General features: G+C 36.0%; 1 long non-coding RNA gene across 1 annotated transcript; it reads right to left on the bottom strand.

Moving 5' to 3' along the window:
- Nucleotides 1-2,216: 2,216 nt before the first annotated feature.
- LOC128218376 (uncharacterized) lies at nucleotides 2,217-24,449 on the bottom strand. Its single transcript, XR_008258362.1, has 5 exons — nucleotides 24,329-24,449; nucleotides 7,472-7,551; nucleotides 5,711-5,809; nucleotides 2,803-2,959; nucleotides 2,217-2,394 (listed from the first exon to the last, which is right to left on the bottom strand). It is a non-coding gene; the product is annotated as an uncharacterized LOC128218376 (long non-coding RNA).
- Nucleotides 24,450-25,038: the final 589 nt, after the last annotated feature.

Genomic DNA, 25,038 nt, shown 5'->3' with positions numbered 1-25,038 from the left:
AAATTATGACTATTTGTAGTTGTTAAAGAAAGTGTCAACATTTATCCATTTTCTGCGTATTCATCTTTCTATTTTATCTATTTTCTGCGTATTATTTTTTAGAATACATCCTACATTTTCAGCCAGTCAAATTACAGATAGGCAACCAACAAGTATTAGGCTTAATCACTCAGTATTTCAACTTTCGCGGGTGTTTAAAGGTCCGCCCACTGCCACTCATCCGCTACACAATCCCTGCGTCAGATTTTGCGTTGACAATGCGTCAGTCAATGGGTTTGTATTCTAAGTCAGTAAGATGGCATGCATTAAATGACTAAGATTTCAATTAATGTCATATAACTTTTACATAATTATGTATTCACCTCGGTTGCTCAACAATATATACTTAACATTCTTTGGCTTGTTTTCAAATTCACAATAACGTTGTAATCTTATGAACGTATAATAAAGTGATCTTTTAATTCGTACTATCTGGGGCGTAGCAAGGAGGTGTGTGATGTGTACTCAAGTACTCCCCTGAAAAATTATTGTTTTCTAGATTGTCTGTAGTGACTTCTCGGAGCTTTCTTACCCCTTAACGTATTAATGTTTTGTCGACAAAAACTCGTATTTAAAAAAATGGTATGATTGATAAAACGAGTGAATGAGGTTGATCATCAAAAATGATAATGATCATTCTGACAGCATCCGATAAAATTGATGCCATACTTAACATGGTTACTGACAGCTACTACAATGCATTTTAAGCAACAAAGCGGAAATATGTTTAATCATTATACAGCTACAGACGCCAACCTTTGATAAAAGTTAAAAACCACGAATATGTATATCCTACATCATTCAACATGTAGTCACTTTGGACTCGGTTCTGATCGCAACGGATAGTGTTAGTATTCTTATCGATGGACACACTGAAACAGTCACTCAAACACAAGCGCTAGTTTCCTGTTTTTGCGTCTTGCCAAATTATCCAACACTAGTTCACTGTCAAGATGCTCCTCTCTATAAACATTTATGTGGTCACAGTGTTGCATTGATAGGTTTTAGCTTTCCTCATGACACTGAACTATGGTGAATCATCGTACACCGGATATAGTAGCCAAGGTGAGACGTAAACAAAGTTATTTTCACAGGGAAGGTAAGGGTTTGACCTGTTCTTGTTATAATAACCTAAATTGGATACAATGAAGTATCATTTTAACGAGTATAGATATGTCAGGTCTAAAGACATCAACATAAATGTGGTGCTTCGCTTTAAAACATTAGTAAAATGGTGGTAATGTATCTAACTCACGGGTAAAGGCTGGGTTTTGACAAAACTATTTTAATAATTGGCTTGTAAACGTCAACTTACAAAAATCTGAATCGAGGAGTTTCTTCATTTGTTTTCTTTACGTCAAGTTTCTCTGTTTCAGACACTTTTAGAACTTCTCGTTTAATTTCGCTGGTGTAATGTAATGTAATGTACTGAGTATAGATATTTTAACGCATGTACTGTATGGAGTATAGCCTTTCTATGTACTGGGGATAGTTGTGGAATGACATGCTCTGTTCTGTAATGAAGTACTTAGCAGAAACACTTATTAAGTAACACACTCATCACGCTGACAATATGGATTTGATAGTCCTGCATATGCTCTACGTCTGAAATAGGAGTTCGGCTTCACTTTCCTGGCCATGTCCTAAGTTCTCGCCAGCATTTGCCCTTATTGGATGATAAGTGATAAATATACACTCCATATTTAAATTATTTAAAAACAAATGATTTCAAACTACGCCAAATGCAAATAAATCCCCAACTAACTAGGCACACACAACAGGTTCCATGTGCACTGTCATTGTTACGACATGATGCTTTTTTGCAAATAAGCTTTTTAAAGAGTTTACGTCATCTATAGATGCCATAATACCTATTATATCTACTAGCAGACGTGGTTATCAAGTTTGTGCATTCTCGGATATGTTGGATTTCGCTGCTGTAGAAAACAACAATTTATTTTAATTTGTATGAAATACATTAATGCAAGGCAAACTCTACTTAAACAAAATAATATATGTATGAAGTGTCACTTGCATTTTTCACACAATTCGAGAAAAAAAATAGTGAACAAGTGACATATACTCCAAAGCTGTCAGCTGCTTTCGATTACAATCAATATTTATTATCCTTTAAAATTCACAATTAGCAGAAATATCATGTAAAATTTTACCTGTTGGACAAATAATTATTGCCAAATTGCGTTGTTTACGTCTCGCTAGGGCTTCTATATCCGGTGTACTGTGATCCACCGTGTGAACGATGGCTCAGTCATAGCAGTTGCTGTGGAAACAGGCATGCAGACGAGAACGCACGACGCCTTGTACATGGCTGGATATAGTTCTGGTTGAGCGGTCCTGAATGTGTATCTTGAGTTATAGTGTCTCTCGCATTTTGGCAAATATAATTTTATTTATATCATCAATAATTAAAAATGGTTCAAACAGTCGGCGTTGTGTTGTAAAGATTAAATGATAAAATTCGATCGTATGAACATATTTCAGTATTATCTGGGTATATTTTTTTCTATCAGCCGTTTTAGCTGTAAGTACTTTAATAACAAGCCAATTGCGCAATACACATGTAAAAGTAAGGGAAGAAATTACTAAGAATAAAAAGGACTTGTACAGCTTTACTGCACCACCGCTACACTACATACTTAACAATACACTGATCAAAACACTGTATTGATTGATTACAGTAAAATGCGGACTGATCGTTCGTTAAATATTAACAGTGCGAATGTAAGTAACAAAGAGTATTACTATCTCGTTCTCCGTCTTTGAACTCCTCTGTGAAACATCATCTTCGTGAGCTAGAGATCCCGGCTTTATGAATCCAAGAGCCGAGCAGCGCCTCCGACATCTGGTTTCGTCGCTTCGGGAGCAGATACTGCGCTGCGTAGCGCGTCTCAGCCCAATTCTGTAGACAAATGATCAATTAATGCAGGAACATGTTTTTTCTCCAGTAGGAACACGGGTAATTTACATCTATATTCGGGTGGTGTCATTGCCTTTGCGCAACTCTTGGAAAAGATGGCTCAATGTCATTGTGCTGGGCAATATTTTATGGCAATTATAAAGAGGGCGCCCCATACTGCTTGGTCTTTTCTTTCTTCGTTGACCATTGTCTTCACAACCTTTGACTCCACTACAGTGACGAGAAGATCACAGTCCTCCTTTTTTTAAAAGGGCAGATAAGTCTGACAAGACGTGTTAGGTGGCCACTAGAGTTATGATAGAGTCAATTTGTTGATGCATGATAGGTAAGAGCTTGCATCTGAGATGGTCTGCCTAACAATGGCCTGCACACCACGGAAATTAACACTCATATTCGCCGCGCCGTCATACCCCTATCCTCTCATGTTTTGAATCACAATGCCCTTTAAGGTCAGATTCTGCAGAAACTTATCTGTGAGGCCCTCTCCTGTTGTTGCGCCGCACTATGCGAGGCCCAAAAATACTTTCCTAGTTAAGCATTGATCAATATCGTAGAAACGAGCACATAAACCATTTGTTCTATTGTGCTACAGTCTGAAGCCTCGTCTACAATGAATCCTAAACATGAGCTTTTGTTGCACTTTCTCACATATCGTCAATCATTTCTCCACATATCTGTATTAGCTCATTCTGAATTTCAGGGGACGTGAACTCATTTGTGGTTTCTTTCTTCAGCAAGTGATCAGGTAAAAGACTATAATCCTTTTTTCTGTACTGAAGCAACTTCTTCTTCGTGACCTCTGTTGTATTCCTTGAGAAGGGTGTGATGATGTTCAAATCTCTTTTTTTTCTACATGTTTCTACACGCAAATGTGACTCATGAATCTTATCTAACATAGTATGTCTACATGTTTGAGGTATAATGACTTTGTTGCTTTTGTTGAAGTACGCCATTAATGACCGTAATTTCATGCCAGATATTCCAGTAAGGAAGTATATTTTTGGTACAATCATAACGCTTTTCGGGCCAACCAAAAATAATTGTGCTTTTCAGGGTTTTCATTTCTGTGCCGATTCGGCTACTGATTTGATCATGTTCATTTTTTGATCACTCAACGGAATGCTAGCCATGTTTGTTTTTACATGTACGTCTAGCTCAGCGCGTATTTCTGGGTATTTGTCAGCCAAGTTGTTGCGGCTAAGCGTGTCGGCGAATGGAATAGATTTTCCAGAGACATGGATAATTTCGTAGTCATATATTTGTAACTGGAGTATTATTTCAGCAAGTGGTCACGTAAAAACCTATTATTATTTTTATCTGTACTGAATCAACTTATTCTCCATGACCACTCAATGCTATCCACGGTCGTTCAATTTAATTCAGCTAATGCTTTGTTAAGACATTATACCTGACCTCGTCACTGACAACATCTTCTTGCAAAATCTCGGAATATGGTTGAGCATCCGATTTTATTTCATCAACTTTAAAAACACCGCGGTATAGAAAGTTTTGAAGGGAGACACATATATTTCTGATCGAAACTATTGTCGAGTAGCTCTACACGTCGTATACGCCTGTTAAAAAAGACGACTCATAGATTTGTAAACAATTGTTGAAAAGGTGCCATTAGTTTCAGTTTTACAATTTAAATCTTAACTAAACAAAACAAATTATTCTAATTTAATCACTCACCATTCTACATGTAGGGGTCATTTTGATTATTGCAGATTTATAATTTTCATTTTTTCAATCTTTTGAGACAATGTGTACGCAGCTGCGTACAAGACGCTGCGTTTTAGTAAAATCTCAGATAAAGTTTAGAGTATATTGCAAGTACATCCTTGATACTGGCAGTTGACGTGTAGTTTATTGCGTGTCATGCCCCAAATATAATACAGCGCCTCTCCTCTTTTTAAAGAATGGCAGAACTATTTTTGTTATAAAATGTTGTTTTATTTGAGCAATGACAGCGATCGAAGAGAAATTATCTAGGATTATTTTTAATTGGCTGTCTGTAACCTTTTGGTATAAATAACATGGCGGCGTCATGTAATGCATCAGTCAATTGTAACCACGGCTCCCAGGTACGGGAAATAGCGGGGACTTTGACTTTCGGTCCAGCCAATCCCAGGTAGAATCCCCAACCCGCGGAGACAAACTGCTGATAAAATCCAAGCCAAATGCCCCCGCACATGGGGACATCCTAGGGAAGGTCCAATCCCCGCTAGTTTTGGCGCGAAAAAAACCACCGCATTCACTCGGCTCTGCCGGGCCACCAAGAAGGTAAAAACACGGCCCATTGCCCCCGCTTTCCCCCGGTGTACCCCCGAACCTGGTGGTCAGGCATGTAGCCTGCCATAATCACTAACCTATGTGAGACAATCTTTAAAGATGCACTCTTACTTCTAAATAAGATTTGCCACAATTAATAATATTGTTTTAATATTCCAAAAAGGATGAAAAAATGTCGAAAACAATGGTTCTTATGAAGCATACCGAGTTAAATTTGAAAGAAATGAGCATAAAACACGGTAATTCTATCTTATGAGACTATATCAGACCACAGTAAATCTTTCAGCATTCGGGGTAGTGTTAGACTTACCCCTCATTATTGTTTTGATTACAAGTTAAGTAAATCTAGTAGGTAAAATGGTTTGGGCCTTGAACCCACAATCTTCAGAGCACTAGCACAGCCCTCTTTCCATAACACACTACGCTACTCCCACAATTTACCTTTTATGCTGACAGAGGCCTTCCTGCAGTTTACCGCTGCGACCATTAACGTAAACCTGGGTGGGGAAGTGCGGCCGGTGTGGGGCTCAAATCCATGACCTGTGGAACACAAGTACAGCGCTCTAATCAACTAAGCTGATAGGGCGGCTAGGTCTTACACGACTGGTTGAGAATCAGTTTCCGACATGTTTAGCAGGCTTTTAAATGAATTATTCTTACGTGTTTAAATCCATACTTTTCGATTACTGCCGCCTTAGCTGCTATCCTTGATAATTTGTCATATATGTGTGACGTCACACATAGTGTTTTTAATTGAGCACCAAGAGGGGACTTACACCGCTCTGACTTGCTGGTGATGAGAAGCAATTTCCGACAAATTGATTTTGCGGCATCTTGTAGGTGCTTATCGAGTATTTTTGTATCTGTTTACTATTAAACTAAATATTAGGCGAAAATAAGGAAATATTAATTTCCTTTGCTCCAACCAGGATTTGAAAGGGGCAGGGTGCTAGGTCAAAAACGGCACTTTTGATGCGCTTTGAATGAGCCTTAATTGTGCAAGATTAATATTGTGTATGTTTTGGTACTACTTTTTATACTAACTGTTATGATCACCTAAGCTGTTGTCATTGAGTCAAAATTAGTACAAGTAATTGCTTTGTTTAAGTAATTATATTGTACTTAGTAGATCTACTGTAAACATATTTCACTTAATAGTTTCTCTTGAATAACATAGCATTTTTAAAGATGACGAAAAGAAATTTCAAGCTTTTTCCAAATATTAATCATTATTTCTTTAAAGTCAAATAATTTATTTATGATATTTTTATGCATTTCTAATAGGAACATGTGTTTGTATGAATTTAATTTTAATGAATGTGGGTGTGAAACTAGCACGCCAATAATGTTCGCAAATATGTACACAACAACCATCGTTTGAATTAGTCGTTTAAGGAAACCCTTGAAGTTATTATTAGATATGCAAATTTTGTTCACACGCATGCGCAATTCGGTGCATATGACGACCCACTTCGTGTGAGTTTTTGTACAAAATTAAAATAAAATGAAACATTTAAATAATAATAATAATAATAATAATAATAATAACAATAATAATAATAATAATAATAATTATAATAATAATTATAATAATATTTACTTACATGTTTCGTCATGAGCTTAAGCTTTTGATTGCATAGTAACTATATAATAACATGCAGTACCTTCTTTATGAAGATCTGAAGAAAGTACGCGAAGACGCAATTTTTCGGAAACTTCTTTCAGTCGGAAACTGCTTCTCAACCAGTACACAAGATACAAGAATATTTAAAGTCAGGTACAATTTTTAAGCACATTTGATTTCTTCGGAAAATTCTGTATAAATGCTTTCTGGGTCAAAACCAACATTATTCTGAATATTTTGATTGTTAGGCTTAGCATTTTAGTGGAATGTGAAACAACTATTTGGTTGAATCAATACCACTAAGGTATAGAAGCAACATCATGAGAGATCAGCACATTATTGTTACACATATTACCCAACAAGAGCTTCACCTTTCGCAAAATATGCCCTAATTAAAATTCCCCAATGTTGCATTGTTTGATATACATGTTTAATAAAATGTGTTTAAACCAGAAAGCAGACACGGTCCGTGAAAGTTCAAGGGCTCTTGAACCAAGTGATATTTACCATCAGAGTGGTGATGATTGGAGACATGTGCCAAAATAAGTGAGTGAGAGGATAGTCAATGTTTAAATCACCTTAACATGAGGTGCTCAGGATGAGCTACTAGGTATTCCTCCGGCATCCCTCTGTCCGTCCGTACATCCGTCAACAATTGCTTGAAAGACATCTTAGACGTAAGAATGATATCCATGTCTTTGACACATTAATTAAAACCCATGCTTAGTCATTTGATGGTGCCATTTTCTGATGAATCAATAGATCGATCACGGACGTTTATGTTCCTATTATGCCATGACTCATAAACTGAACAGATGTGAAATATAACATGTTTGTTTGACATTTGCAATTCATATAACAAGATTTGTATAATCACTATTCAATTACATACTGAACATAAAAGACATGGATTAAAAACCCAGATGAGACATTTTATAACCCAGTAGCAAAAGAAGGGAAGCAACCACGAAATTTCAAAATCACAAATATCAAATTGTAGAGGCGCGTCAAGAGTGTATTCAAAAAGACTTATCTCGGTGTTTTTTAACTGGCATCCTTGCCAGATACAAAACGCCTTTGGTAACATGCTAGATGACAAGGACACTCATATGAACAACCTGGAAGATGAAGTTAAACGCCTCACACCGCTACTTGCTCACCAAAACTCAAGGATTCAGCAGCTAGAGAATACAATTCGAAGTTGGAGCGAAAAGAAACACGATACATCTAAAGGAGTTCTTGGACAAGAGTCGTCGTCACAGCAACCTCATCCGACGTCATCGGGTATTTTATTTTCTCCACTAAAACACTGCAGATTACTAAGGACGGTAATAATGAACTTGTAATTCAATGACTGAGATTTTGTGTGTGCACTCAGAATGAAAACAGACAGGCTGTCATCAGAAGTTTAAATACAAGATGTTTTGATTAAAATAAATTAAGCTGAGAAAACTTGGTCTTAACATTCCAACGCACAAACGACAAATACATGTTTACATGGGGCAAGACTTCGATTTAGTTTGGCACATGATGGAGCAGTGTGGCACAAACTCATTCAAACGATATCCGGCAAGCCCATCCGGCACATGCCCTGATCAACCATGTATACTACTAGGCGTCAATAATAACAAATCGTTACAAAAAATTCTGTGTCGAAATTGTGCCTCTTGATTCTTACTAACGGTGATACAGGTTTCATCATATATCCTTACAGCAGTTACAGCCGCCCACAAAAACCACCGGGTGGACGAAACGTGTTACCGTAGCGATGCACGTAGTGTTTAACTGAAACAGATAACCCATAATTCATCCCTTAGAATATAGGTACTACGGAATCAATCCGTAAATGCATGCATGCGAATAGCAAAATTCAAACAGGATTTTCGAATTTTAATATAACCGACCACCCTAACTAAAATACCATGTGAACTTCGCACATTTGGGCTCATAACACGTTAAGACATTTATTCTGCCCTATATTTCTTAACGGCCAGAGCTTTCAATTACCAACGCGGATCTGTTAGAGAGTCGATTGTTTAACCTCGTTTCCGCAAAACACACTACGCTCGGGTTGGGATGAACCTATCTTACACTTTCGGCCATAGAAGATACTTATAATCTTTATTTTAACAGAAAAAAAGCAAAGATGTTTCAAATTGCTATCATTTTCATTTATTTCATTTAAAAAACAGAAATCACCTACACTTCGTAAGTTTTTTTTTCTATACATGGTTTGGTGTTAATAAAATAAATGCATCCGGTACCTTTATTGTTGTGTATATCTTTGTACAGACTCTTTAACAGTGTTAAAGGAACTCTGTCATATATTTTATGTTGGTGGCATGAAGCATTTTCTGTAATACTTTATATTTTGAATAACAAAAGCACTATTGCTTGAACTTCTTTTGAAGACTTACCGTTGTTAGAAGTAGTTTTTTAACATTACACATTATTATTAATATTATTTTTATGCCTGGCCATAGAAAACGTGAGTCCCATTAGGATTTCATTTAGATCAGCAGAGATCTGAATTGGCGGCATCATTGTGGCAGTATGCATATTTATATTTATCCTGTCACTTACATACAAATCGGTCCAATAACAATGTGCCGTTTAAACTTAAGTTTATTAGGATAGTAGACCACGTGATGTTTATATACAGTCAGGTGGTCATGTGATCGCGAAACGAAAAACTACATGTGTGATGTGAAAATCTTACCCCACCCGCAAATGCTGGAAACTGTGAAACAGCATTCAACGATACTCGTCAATAGTTTATTCCATTTCTGTGGTGTATGACAAAATCTCACTTACAACAGAAATGAATGATTTCTTTGTCGGTGCAGTTCTAATCATCCATCACTATCAACATGAATTAAATCCATTTAACATGTGGCGTTGTTTGTAAACACTCGTGAACTTGAATAATGTTTACTGTACGTACTCTGTCACTTGCGGAATATTTTTTACATCATCAGATAATGTTTGGGGACTGATCCATGTTTATGCACTTTCAAAGCTTTTGTATGGTTTGAATTGATATTGACGTATTAAAATGCAATGCCTTTGAATGTAAACGTATTGAAAAAAGTTGAACAGTTTTTAGAACTATTTTGGGGGCGATTTAAACATGGATACCGAGTGTGATGACGACAACATGGAAAAAACAGTTGCTCCCCTTACTTTTAATAATACTTAATTAATAAACAAAACAAAGTAACAGGATAAATAGATTACTAAGTTAGTACCGTGGATGGAGAAAGTTTATCTAGCTCGGCTACGGATTTTATCAGGTTCGCCTTCGGCTCACACGAAAAAGGTTTAAGTAAAAAATATCAGTTATACAAAATGAAATTGTCTTAATTATCGCTTGTACATGAATCTATCGTTTTTGTTTATCGTGTATTGATGACGAAGAGCGTGTCTTTCCAACCAGCGACAACCAGAGAGGAAGTACGGCTGCAAGGAAGTTGAATATATAGCTCCAGCCTACGTAATAGGGCATGTGACCAAATGTTATTGATTTACTTCTTTAATCAAGATATACAGTGAACAAAATTCCTAATCGGCCGCTTAGTAAAGTAACCTTCCTGAAAAGTGCATTAAGTATAATCAATATACAGTTCAATATTCGATATCCGCCCTCTCGTGGCACTATTCTTTGAAAATTTCAGCTAAATCGAAGCATACACGGCAGAGAAAACACAGTTCATATGCGGTTACTCCTAAATCCAAAAGTCACAAGGAAAAGAAATAACAATGCAAATTCCATAGGGAATCAAAATTTTCATTGTTGTTGTATTTTTAGCAATCTTTTGACTCAGGCTTTATTTCACATAGATGGTAATGTTAAAGTTGAACATTCATTTGAACTCATTAAGCCGTTGATGACTGTGTTTCAGTCTCACATATGATGTAATATCATTTTAAAGTGACTAAGGATGGTATTTCTATTTTTATTCCTTTACACGCTATGTTAGATTTTTTTTACTTTTATGATTGAGAGTGTTGTCATTAGAGACACTGTATCTTTTTGACATAGCGAAATATGTGAACCAAGTTTTCACAGCATGTGGACGAAGTAATGGTCTTGTCATGAAACTAATTTGTAATTAGGCTTATTTCACAGGGAAAGGAATATTAGAAGATTACTTAGGTGACCGGTTAGGAATTTTGTTTAGTGTATATTTGATGTGCAAATGTTTCATAGTTATTGAAATACATTTATCGAAATAAACAAATACTAAGTACTACAATACACCTGAACTATTCTAATTTAAACAATTTGACTAAAAAGTTAAACAGTTAAATATTACTTACGTATTGTAATTTAAATATTCTTTTCACAAAAATATATTTGAAAACTCTAAGGTTAACTTAAAATTGCTTAAAATCGCCCTTTTCACTTTGGTTTAAACAATATGTATTGTATAAAAGTAAATAAAGCAGATACATAGATTGCATACATGATAATTAAGGATTGAGGAGATAGCTTAGAGCTAATATTTATATCCTCTCCGTATACTAGTATGTCATTTTATAACGTATACGGTGTAAACAACATTTTACCGAAAATAAATACATAGCAATGTCATGCTTAAGCTAGTTCAATTTATGTTCCTTGGACCCGTTTCAACAAAAGATTTTAGAACTTCAATCATCTTAAATCTTTATAAACGCCACAAACGGGCATTCATTGGTTGTCTTTATTTTCACAACTGGGTGCTAATTATTAATTCTGGGTAAACTTGAACTCACTCGAATTTGGTGCGAAATCATGAAACTATCAGGGGCGGACCCAGGAATTGACGTAAAAGGGGGCGTAATGTAGGAACGAAACATTTTAACATGCGCTCCTCCCGCAGAACTGAAACTTTTACGATTTAAAGTGTAAATTCTGGGCGTATTTTATTACTTCTTTCTCCGATATCCCATCACGCCGGGTGCGCCCCACCCCGTGGATCCGCTAGTGACTGTGACCACGCCAGGTGACACTAACATATTTTCAATTGACGACTGAATTCAACTCAAATCTTTATTGAAATGCCCCCCCCCCTCCCCTACACCCCTGACTTCGAGATTTCGGCACTCAAATACAAATTATGGCTACTTATTTACTCGAGGAACTTAGTATAACGTTTATGGGCACATTGTGTCAGGTTAAAGTTTCATTTCAATGACCTTTATTCATCGGTTCTTTTCGACCACTCTGTAAAGAAAATCACGTGAACTGGGTGCTCGTTTGCGGAAATACCCGAATAATTTCGTCAACATTTTACGACTTTTAATGTGAAAACTGTCAACAATGCCTTAAGTCTTTAAACATGTACATTGTACAGTTGATCTATAAAGTTCCTACCCGCAGGTAATGAGCATGAATTTCTATAATTTCTTGACAGGAATGTGAGCAAAGTCTCTAATTCATGCATCCCCTGATTTTTGGTATTTCATGTCATATACTATCAAAATAGAATGCTTGTACGTTCGTATATTTATAAACGCTATTGCACTCCTATTTCAGCGGCTACTTAAAAAGTTTTCTTTGCGAATAAAAAAAACGTGATTACATGCAGTTAATTTTTTTTGACAATATGTCATTTCTATTTTTGAAAGACAAATATATTTTTAACTTTTCTTTAAATACTGCAACATATTATCGCTCAGTGAATAAGAGTTTTACTTAATACAGAAAATGATATCTTACTTCAGTAATTTAAGCTTCCCAATGTCAAATGTTCTTTTCAACACAAACTTTTTGCATTTTATTAAGTAAAGGCATGTGCTAAATTACCATATAAACGCCTCCAAAGAATACCCCAGGTGCAAATTTGCCCACGTCGCAGTAAACATATATACCTTTATGGATATATGATGTAACTGTTTTATGGTGCACTTAAGCATTTCAAAATCCAGTTCATAAATCATAAATTACGCGAGTTGTTAAATGACGTTTATTTTTATAGATCTCTTGTTCTTAAAGCTGCACTCCCACAGATATACCGTTTTTACAATTTTTTTTTTACTTTTTGTCTTGGAAAATGCAAATTTGTGCGTAAGTATCTGCAAACCAATGATAAAAGATTGCTGTGCTGACAAAAGATCAGATCGCAGATTTTCATATTTCCGCGCTAAAATTATGGTTTCACCAACGGTTTAAGAAAAATGCATAAAACATTATTTTTTGAACTTAAATATAAAAATCTGGATCTGATTTTTGTCAGCAGTCATGTATAACTGGTCACCTTGCATTTTCGCAAAAAAAACATGGCTCGTTCCATGACAAAAAATAAAAAAGTTGTCAAAACGTTCAATCTTTAAGAAAGCTTTTAAGGCACTTGAATGTCAAATCGCAAATATGGCCAATACCGACAACGCTATTACTTATTACTTCATTTTATTTGAAAAAGTTTTAACATTAATAAAATCACTTCACATTTTGTATTATATTGCATCTCTTTCCAAATAATAAAATTCAAGCTATGATACGATACAGTGTACAATATATCTACTTAATCGCATCAAGTGCTTAACAAGCTTCATATAAAATATTTGTGTGAGCTTCCTTTAGTACTATTCAGCCGAAAGTATCACTTCTAAAACTTAACTAGTGTTTTTTACAGCCTGGTGTGTTATTATTTCAGTACCAAACAACCCCAAAAACATCTTTACTAGGTGTAACAAGTAAAAGAAATCCAAGTCGCGTGTAAGTACACTGAGTGCTTCAAACCTCATAAGGGTTCAATTTAAAATTGTATCTTGTAGACAAAATAGGTCTCCAGCAGCCCTCTGTATCCCTATTGTGGTAACAGTCAAGAGAGCTCATTCATCATTTGGCTTCCATATACCCAAATCTGCCATACAGCCACCACAGACTGTTCTCACAGACAAGTCCATTGTGTGGCAAGAAAACATTTTTTGACAGTCCATATTGTGCTTAAACGTACACAAAAAAAGACTATTAAGCTCTTTCAAGTGCCAAATAAACACTATATTTACTATACCTGATACCATTAAGTGTACAGAAATCCTATATAGGTTCTCAAGTGAATTCAGTACTAAGTTCATCCAAATTCTGCTGCATTTTTATGTAGTGTAAAACATACAACTGGGCTCTTCTACATGGCTGGTCTAAGTAAACTCAAATACAGCTAAAGTTAAGTTTATCATGTGTCATGCAAACACCAAAGCAGCATTCCTAACCACAGAAGCGTTAAGTGATAACAGTGAGCAATGTTCATATATACACAAACCTTAAGGAGTTTATACTTACGTCAGTACATTACTCTATTGTTTTCATTTTGACTAAATTTAAGAAAATTAAGAGCCAAACAATCGCATGTGTAGCTCCAAAGCGCTAAATTGACACCAGTTTAGCAACCATGAAGCAGATTCAGGGCAAAAGAGCAAAACAGTGCTTTTTTAAAAAGCATGTAGTGCCAAAACGATAACAGTTCACATCCATAAGCAAAATTTGGAGCAAAACAGACCCTTGTGCAGCTATAATTAAGCATACCCAGTACAAAAAAAGAACACGTGATGGTAGCCAAACAGCCAATTTAGAGACCAAAAACACACACAATTATGCAGGTCAATTTACGCCCGTTTAATACCAAGCAGACCACGTTTTGGCAACCATGAAGCCTATTTAAATAGAGTCAAACGAATTTATGTTTAGCTCTAATTAAGACAAATCTGTGCCCCAAAAACAGTTTGGCGACCATTCGGAGCTAAAAAATAATATGTGCATTTCTAATAACGCCTACTCAGTTTCAAAAGCGCCACATTTTGGCATCTATTTATAAACCCAAACAAACACAAGTGACACTTTCATTAAGCATAATCAGTGCCAAATAATACAGTTTGGCAACAAAAAAGCCAATTCAGAGCTCAACAAGCCCATATGCAGCTCGTATTTAACTGCTCAACATACAAATAGACAGTATCTTTGTAAAGATCATAAAAACCATTCCGAGCAAACCAAACACAAGCGAAGTTCTTATGAAGCATATTCACTGCCAAAGACCAATTTAAGAAACATGTTCACAGCTCTAATTGCATCAGTTTGGTCCCATTCAGTGCCAAACAAACATATATGCAGCTCTCATTAGCCTCCATTATGCTTAGTGGTCAACATTTTGGCAACCATGCAGCTGTTATTTAGCATTTTCAGTACATAGTAGACCATATGTAGGCAATGATATAGTATAAAATTACTATACATTATTGCAATTTAAAAATATCAGAAAATCTCGAAAGACCTAAATAAACACGTCTTGTATTGTATTTAGTAACTTTGTTTTATTCTCTGAAATAATTTTCTTTTTAGGCCTTTCGAGATTTTATGTCATTTTTTAAATGCAGTAATGGATAGTTATTTTATGCTAGATCGTTAGTAGCGGTGACCCATTTGATAATTATGAGGAAAAAAAGTTAAATGTCACTAAATGTAAATGACTATGATCGTTTCCATATGGGCGACTTCCGTTTGGTTTCGGGATTGAACATCCAGAGCTATGTCTCATCCGTCGTAATTATACTGTCCAAGAATGCGTCACCTTTCCGTGTATGACTCAGTGAAAAGGATGTGGACGCTGCTATTATTCTTTCAGTAATCTAGGCAACCAAAGGGCACACCCCGTGACATTTTACAATGGTCCTTCAGTATTGTCAAAACTGGCCAGTAGTTATGGCATCTACCCCCTTCACCAGTTCCAGTAGAGTGACGCGTTTTTCGTTATGAATTGACATCACAAAGTTGCAGCCGAATGTTTTGTCATCGTCCTCTTCCCTTGTCGTCAAAAAGTGTTTGCCGATCGTCCCTAAAATGTTTATGCCACTTGAAAACAGTGAGCAACACGAGTTTTCTTTCATTTCCGCTTCACGCATTTCGATACTGTTAATGACGGCCCGCGTTTCTAAAATCCGATCACGCCATGAAAAAAAACGCTGTTACTTGGTGAGTATTAAGATAAGATTAGAAAGTTTATTTCCAATCACGGGTCATTTGAAGTATGACATGTAAAACACAGAATACATAATCCAAAAAATAAATTAAAGTCACAGAGTCATAAGCTTTGTTAATGCAAATAAAGCTTAATTCTGTTTTAAGCTTAGTAGATGGTTTATAATATGAAACAGGTTTCCCGTTCTTATTTTTGTAAAACTAGAATGTAATTTAATATATTCATTATATCGATCTGAATTTTGAGTCTTATATCATTGATATAAAGTGTAAATGTTTAGTCATGAAATGTCATTAGCTACAATAATGAGCGATCAGGGATATTTTTTTTATTATTTTGACATTTCTTCTGAACCCTGTAACGTCTCGAGTTTGCCATAAAAACTCGTCATAAGACTCCTTGACGGCCATTTAGATGGACTACACAAGCAGGCAGAAATTTACGCCCAAGTACACTCAGGCTAAATCCTTCGATCCATGGATAAGACAAACCTTTAGACTTACGAAACGAGTTAACTATGCCTAGTTTGGACAATATTGCACAGAACATCGAAGGGAAATACAAGATTATTCGCCTCATGTTCTCGCGCGTGAAGTTTGAAACAAGGGAATGTACTATCCCAAATTACTCGATTGAGAGGTCAAACTAAACAAATTCTTTCTTTCAATGTGATTAGGTTATTTCTACTCAGTGATCTCCCCTAACAAATAAGATATATCTGTAAGACTTGTTTAAATTCAGGTATACGAACTAAATTAAGCTCGCTTAGGAAGAAAATTATAAGTTGATCATTACAAGCATTTTTGGTGGAAACTAGTACGTAGATGTACAACTGATCCGATTCCCCCTTCCACCCTCCTTCCACCCTCCCACTCACACAATACAAACGCCCAAATACTAGAAAGAAAAAAAGACCCCGTACAAAACGAGAGATGAGAGCTCAGAGACTGTCTTGAAACATTTAAACATCTGTTGCCCAATGGCGCATTCAAGAGTATTTTAGACAGTGTGTGTCATGAACGGTAATAGCACACATAGATCATTTTTCCTTGTTGTGCATGACCAATTTTGTTTGTAGGAACTGAACAACTCTTCAACTGCGATAACATATACGAAAATATGAGTACAATATGCCACTACGGTCAGTCGAACATATGATAAGGACGGTATTTCAGGCAAACTCATAAAAATGTTGTTGTTTTTTTCTTTTAAATACATAGTACTACATATACGACCGTTATATTTCAAATGAACAGCGGAACGCGGCTGATTCTAGGTAAAGCATCATCTGGATGGTAGGTTTGGCGTCGGTGAGAATTCGAACACACAGAGCAAAGAAAAGTGCATTTATAAAGTTTAATACATCAAAACGTCTTCTGAATTTTAAAAAAGATGCAGATAAGAAGATAAGTACATGTGGGGACGCCTAGGGACACGCTGGCAGTATGGACGTAAGAGGACTTATATTTGTTGGGATATGCGGCATTGTATCTGTACACGTCTTTGTAGATGGGGTTGATCACGTCCAATATGAATTTTCTGTGCTACAAAATACTATGGCTCAAATTACTTTGCTTCTAGCCAATCAAGACGTTTCAGTCCGAGAACAATGCTCCAAGATGCACACTCTTGGAGATGCAGTTCGTTAAACGCCTGACATCGCTTCAAGCCGACCAAGACAAAACAATCCTTGAACAAAAGTCGGTGATTTTTGAACTGAAGTCCCGGATGCAACATTTCGAGGATATACTAGTAGTTGGCGGTACGAGCGACGAATATGAAGAAACCTCTGAAGATATAATTGGAAACACACAGTTATCAGAGCAGCTTCGGCCGAACACACGTAGAGGTTCAGCGTCGCCAAGCCAGACACCGAACGGAAACGGTAAATCTACAACTGTTGGATTTTAGTTCAATGTCTACTTTCACTCTGAATTATGACAATACATATAGTAATCAAGATATGCGCTCACTTTCAACTATATAACATGTATATTGTAATACGGTCGAAAACATGTAATCATCCTGAATTAAAACAATGTATAAATGCGGTCGAAGACATACATACGTTCTTCATTATGACAATGCATATTACGGTCGAAGGCATAAATTCGTTCTTCATTATGACAATGCAAATTACGGTCGAAGGCATACATTCGTTCTTAATTATGACAATGCATATTACAGTCGAAGGCATACATTCGTTCTTAATTATGACAATGAATATTACGGTCGAAGGCATACATTCGTTCTTCATTATGACGATGCAAATAACGGTCGAAGGCATACATTCGTTCTTCATTAAGACGATGCATATTACGATCGAAGACATACATTCGTTCTTCATTATGACGATGCATATTACGGTCGAAGACATACATTCATTCTGAATTATGACAATGCATATTACGGTCGAAGACATACATTCGTTCTTCATTATGACAATGCAACTTACGATCGAAGACATACATTCGTTCTTCATTATGACAATGCATATTACGGTCGAAGGCATACATTCGTTCTTTATTATGACGATGCATATTATGGTCGAAGGCATACATTCGTTCTTCATTATGACGATGCATATTACGGTCGAAGACATACATTCATTCTGAATTATGGCAATGCATATTACGGTCGAAGACAGACATTCGTTCTTCATTATGATGATGATATTATGGTCGAAGACATACGTTCGTTCTGAATTATGGCAATGCATATTACGGTCGAAGACATACATTCGTTCTTCATTATGACGATGCATATTACGGTCGAAGACATACATTCGTTCTTCATTATGACGATGCATATTACGGTCGAAGATATACATTCGTTCTTCATTATGGCAATGCATATTACGGTCGAAGACATACATTCGTTCTGAATTATGTCAACTCATATTACGATCGAAGACATACATTCGTTCTGAATTATGTCAACTCATATTACGGTCGAAGACATACATTCGTTCTTAATTATGACGATGCATATTAGGGTCGAAGACATACATTCGTTCTTCATTATGACGATGCATATTACGGTCGAAGGCATACATTCGTTCTTAATTATGACAATGCATATTACGGTCGAAGGCATACATTCGTTCTTAATTATGACAATGCATATTACGGTCGAAGGCATACATTCGTTCTTCATTATGACGATGCAAATTACGGTCGAAGACATACAAAGAGGTTCAAATACCTATGGGCTTCAAGATGTTATAAAATACAGAAATATTTGTCTTCATGATTATGGTACTAGGGGATTGGCCAAGTTTCAATAGTGACGGGGTGTTGCAGAAAAGAGACAGAGACAGGTTGCTACAGACAAGGTGGAGGATTTTAAGGGACAAATGGAATAGTGCTTTATTGACGCATTCGTTAGCAAAGATAACATGCATGAACTAGCAGCCGCCATAGGAATTCAAAGATGCTACAAATAGACAAATAGCAGGAGACATCCTCTCTGATTGAAGGCTTAACTATAGGGGCCTCAAAACGCTCGGGATTGGCAATGCCATAACGATCGGGACCTGTAGTCGGGGAGAAGCATTTGGACATGATAGATACTTTAGCTGTGGCTTGAGACAAGATGCAGTCGATCAGATGTTGCTTAGAAGAATCAAGAGAGTTTCGACCATCAAACGTTTTGACTCCTGAGTAATTTAGCTGTGCATGATGCTTCAACCTCTATGAATAATTTTGACTACTAAAGTTAAATTCAAAGACCAACGTTCATGTCCATAAACCTACTGTTTTACCTGTTTTTGTATATGTGGCCTCTAAATCAAAAGATTAATAAAACCATTTCAAACTTTCATATATTTTTGCATTGTCCATGTTTATTATCATAAATATGAGTCGCTCACCAATACACAAAAGAAGGCGAATTCGCGTCGTCGATAGAGATAGCGATTAGCTCACGAACTTCCCTCAATTCTGCATGTTATGATCGTCAAGAAATCCCACGAATATTTACGTACTTCGTTTAAAATGGCCGCGTTATGTCTACAGGAAATGACGATACGTGTATACTCATAAAAAAGTACCGCTTTTTTGTTGTTGTTTTTGTGCTGTGACAATTGATAATTGTTTTCTCATTAGCAATTTGTTAATTTTGCTAAAACATAAAAAAATATATTCTTATTTTGCTCAATAAAGTGAATTCTGTAACTTCTGACTTCGTTTCGCTGTAGTAGCCTCCCTTGACTTCATTACACAAAACTACGTAACACATTCGAATTCATACGCGCATTTGGCAGATGGCGGTACAATTAAATCAAATTGAAACCGAAAAATAAAAAGGATTAATAAAATAGGCAGTTATATAATAAATGGAATATTACGATAAAACGCCTTTCTGGTGACCTGCATCAAGTCTCGTTCGGTCTCGACGGTTACGTGTTTACACACCAAACTCGACGTGATACAGGTCACCAGAAAAGCGTCCTATCATAATATCCCCTATGTTCTTCTAACCTCAAACCTTTAAAGCTGCGGTGTCTTTGAATGAGCCATTTTTGCGTAAACGTTTGGAAACTAGTTATATAAGACAAAATATCAGATCTCAGTTTATCGTATTTACGTTCGAAAATTGATGTTTTATTGCTAAACGCCTTAAGAAAAATGAAATTTTCTGCAGTTTACCAAACAATTGCGATCTGTTCTATAATGAGTTATCTAATGTGACTGAATTAAAGGCATTAATGACAAAATCAGCTGATTCTGGGACAAATGTTTGGAAAGTGTCAAAACTGAAAATCTATGAGAGTGCAACTTTAACCTAAAGTTAAAGGTTTTTAAGTTTTGAAATATTTATATTCGACTCCTAAAGAATGCTGCTAATGTGCCTTTAATGTTTTCGTAAAGTGGACATGAAATATTGAAACGAACAATTTGAAGTCATAACTGTGATGTGGTAAATTACCTACTGTATAATTGCATGTAATTAAGTACACAGCCACCATTAAATCATATTTTCACGATATAAATTCCCCCATATCTTGAGTTTAACTTGACCGGGATTTTCTCCTTTTTTAAAGCAACATTACCTGTGAGAGATATTATGATATGTATTTTGCATGCAAGTATACCGTGTTATGATGTATATCAGAACCTTTCAACAGTATAGTAAGTTATAAGTCAAAGTGGTTTACGAGTTCTAGTATCGATTCTTAAAATAGCTTTACATGGGCTTCTTAAAATAGCTGAATTCTTGAAATAGCTTTAAATGGATTTCTTAAAATAGCTTAACATGGGCTTCTTAAAATAGCCTTACATGGACTTCTTAAAATAGCTGACTTCTTGAAATATCTTTACATGGATTTCTTAAAATAGATTTATATGAGCTTTTTAAAATAGCTGAATTCTTGAAAAAGCTATACATGCATTTCTTGAAATAGCTTTATGCATCAGTCAATTGTAACCACGACCCCCAGGTCCGGGGAATAGCGGGGACATTGACTTTCGGTCCAGCAAACCCCGGGTAAAATCCCCGTCCTGCGGGGACAAACAGATGGGCAAATCCATGCCAAATGCCTCCGCACCCCAAGGACCATAGGTTAGGCCCATTCCCCGCTATATTTTTGCGAAGACAAAACCACCGCATTCAACCGGCACTGCGGGGCAACCTGGAAAGTAAAATCACGGCCCATTTTCCCGGCTATCCCCGGTTTACCCCCGGACCTGGGGGTGGGGCGTGGTTAAAAGGAATGGTGCATTACATGGACTAAAATAGGTTAGCGCGTGCCGGTGAGTTTTTAGTAATATTCCGAAATGTTGGCAATGCATCGGACCTGGAAATGTTTTATACAAGAAGAAAATAACTTCGTATACAAAAGAAATATTTCTGTACAATCCGGCAGTTGTTTTAGGCATATTCACGGCGTAAGTAACACGAAGTTTCACTGCAAAACAAATATATTACATAATCCTAGTATGCCGTCAATTAAATAGACTTGCTTTTGTTTTAGGCCCAAATTCTCTGTTTTTTACGACAATACATCTGAAAACACTAAACTTATAATAGTTTTATTCGTTTATACCGAAATTGCAGAAAAATACAAATTCAATTTATTTTTCTTAAAGCATAGGAGCGCTATTAGCCATAAAACGTAAATATGAAAGACTGCGATCTGAGCTCTAATCAGCAGTCTGACATCACTGGTTTCCAGACATTTACGCAACAATCGGCTCATTCCAAGACAAAAATGTCAACAAGGTAAATCTTTGAGAGTGCAGCTTTAAAGTCATACATTTTTATGATATTATACCTTGCATATATCAAATAGATGAAGAACAATTAAATTTTGTGGATGTTATCGCCTCATAAAACATCTTCACTTCAGATACGGCTGAGCAAATGTTGTCATATAAACCCATAATGAGTACATAGTGTGATAAACCAGTTGAAAGAATGTACCTTTAAAAGCTTATACTCTACGTAATTATAGAAGTGAAACATAAAAAATCGAGAGTGATTGAAATACTCGTACACGCATGAAGGTAAGAAATAAAACTGCAAAAGAAAATTAGAACAAAGAGAGATAAAACAATCCAAACCTGATTAGCTGTAGTTTGGTGTATCCACTTTTCTACATCAATACGAATCCAAAAATAGAGACAATTCATTTCATGCACATGCATTAGTGAAATATAACCTGTTTAAGAAGAATTGCGTATCGCGTAATAATCAATTGCTAGATTTTCGTCCATTTTTTAGATGGGGGAGGGGAGGGGGGGAGGGTACATTATTTTATTTTATTTATTAGATGACTGTTTCACCGTTGAAGATATGTACAGGCTCTTTCTTATTGCAAAGAAGACCATATGCGTGTATTTCTAGACGAACCACGAACAATTCTCCCTTTTACCCGTGAATGTTTACATCGACCCCGGCTGGTATGAATAAACGCAGTCACCGTACAGTACAGGACCGATACGTAAATTATGACCCCAGTTCAACATTTATTTTTGAGTCAGGAGCTACGGAAAAAACAGGATGCGGGCGGGGATGGAAATCTAGCAATTATTTTAATGTCGCCCAAATACTGTGTTTAAAGAACACTCAATTTGACATTGATATATAAACGAGGCGTATTTCATTGATGAAAAGCAGCAAGCAAAAAAGAGGATATATGAATAAAATGATCGTATGGGTGAATAATAAAGTAAAAAAAAATGTTGAATCGGAGGAAGTAAGCCTTAAAATATGATCATGAAAATGTCATACGTATAGTTGCATCTCGGTGGTTGCGGTGAATTTGATTATATCATTGACATCTGTCAGAGGCTATATATTTACGGATCTATTTGCGTTATATCTGTCACGGACATTACATTTACGGATCTATTTGCGTTATAGCTGTCACGGACATTATATTTACGGATCTATTTGCGTTATATCTGTCACGGACTTTATATTTACCGATCTATTTGCGTTATATCTGTCACGGACATTATATCTACGGATATATTTGCGTTATATCTGTCACGGACATTATATTTACGGATCTTTTTTGCGTTATTTCTGTCACGAACATAATATTTGCGTTATATCTGTCACGGACATTATATCTACGGGTCTATTTGCGTTATATCTGTCACGGACATTATATTTAATGGAACGTCACAACTGTCATATGTTCTGATAGTTTATGCTATTATGTGTAATTGACATGCTATTGTGTTTAACTGGCATTTTATTGTGTCAAACCGACATGTTACTATGTCTTACAGAATGTTGTGATGTTATGATGTCCAACCGACATGTCATTTTCGTATATAAGTTACATTTTATTATGACAGACTGACATGATGTTATTATGTATAGCTAGCGTGTTATTTTGTATAAACGACATATGATTATGTAACATACATGCTATTACGTTAGACTGAAATTTTATTTTGTCTAACTAGCATATTATCATGTTTAACTGACATATCAGCGTGTCTTACTGACATGTTTTTATGTCCGACCGATATGTAATTATGTCTAACTGACATATTAGTATGTCTATCTCATATGTTAAATGTCTCACTTACATAAAATTATGTCTGAATAACATGTAAATACGTCAAACCGACATTGAATTATGCCCCACCACTAGTCATTTTCCGTATTATCATGTTAAAAAGACGTTATTTTATGTCTAATTGATATTCTATCATGTCTATCATGACAACAAAATAGGCGCAGACCCTACCTACGAAATAAGTATGACCCTACCGTTTTTCTTTTTTTTAACCGTCGCTTAAAATAATATTATTTTGTGTGTGTGTGTGTGTGTGTGTGTGTGTGTGTGTGCTTATGTGTGTGCGTGCATGCGTGCGTGCGTACGTGCGTGCGTGCCGTGAGTGCGTGCGTGTATGTGTGTTTTAAAAAGCTTTATACTTAAGATTGCTTTTAAGCCATTCCTCAATAGTGACAATAACGTTCTTACATAAAGCCGTATAATAAAACAGTACCTACCCTCTCTAATTGTTTATATTCGACAAGATGTAATCCTAACGACACAATAGTTTTTCTTGGCTTTACTTGGATGGAAGTGAAAAATAAATAACACTGCTCTACATCCATTAATCAACAAGCGAAATGCCCGGGGAATATCACCGTTTCAAGACACTGTCATCAATATTACCATACCTCTAGATAAGGAAGTACTTTATCATGGCAGGTTGATTTAACTTCAAAACTTAAAATCACAAAACCCATTTTAAGCTTACATTGAGAAATCTAATGCAAGGTTAAATCGTTAACAATAGAATGAAAACTACAGGGACAAGCCCAGTAGTTGAACATTAAAAAATTAACCGTGTTTAGAGCCACTAGTTATGTTGACCTTAGTAATGTCCACTTCAAGGGACAAGACAACAGATGATACAATTGCAAGAAAAAATATTGTCAAAAAGTTACCTATAATTTATATTGTTGTGTACAACGAATTGAGTTTTACTTCCTGATGTATCACTGATTTTGGGACCATCTGGTGTCTAGTCCTTTTAAAGTGATGTGAATAGATTCACTACAGATGAATACATAACACACGTTTAAACGTCATCTTACCTTCAATGCTGACATTTCTGACAAATTATAATGGAAGTATTATAGTTGTCACAACTCTTAAAAAAATATACCAGAACGTCTTTGATTGAAACGTGTTGAAACCAAAACAGAATAGT

The sequence above is a fragment of the Mya arenaria genome, chromosome 14 (genome assembly GCF_026914265.1).
Source record: "Mya arenaria isolate MELC-2E11 chromosome 14, ASM2691426v1".
NCBI classification, from domain to species: Eukaryota; Metazoa; Mollusca; class Bivalvia; order Myida; family Myidae; genus Mya; species Mya arenaria.
The sequence above is the reverse complement of the archived record's forward strand: the minus strand, read 5'-3'. Positions and strand labels throughout refer to the sequence as shown.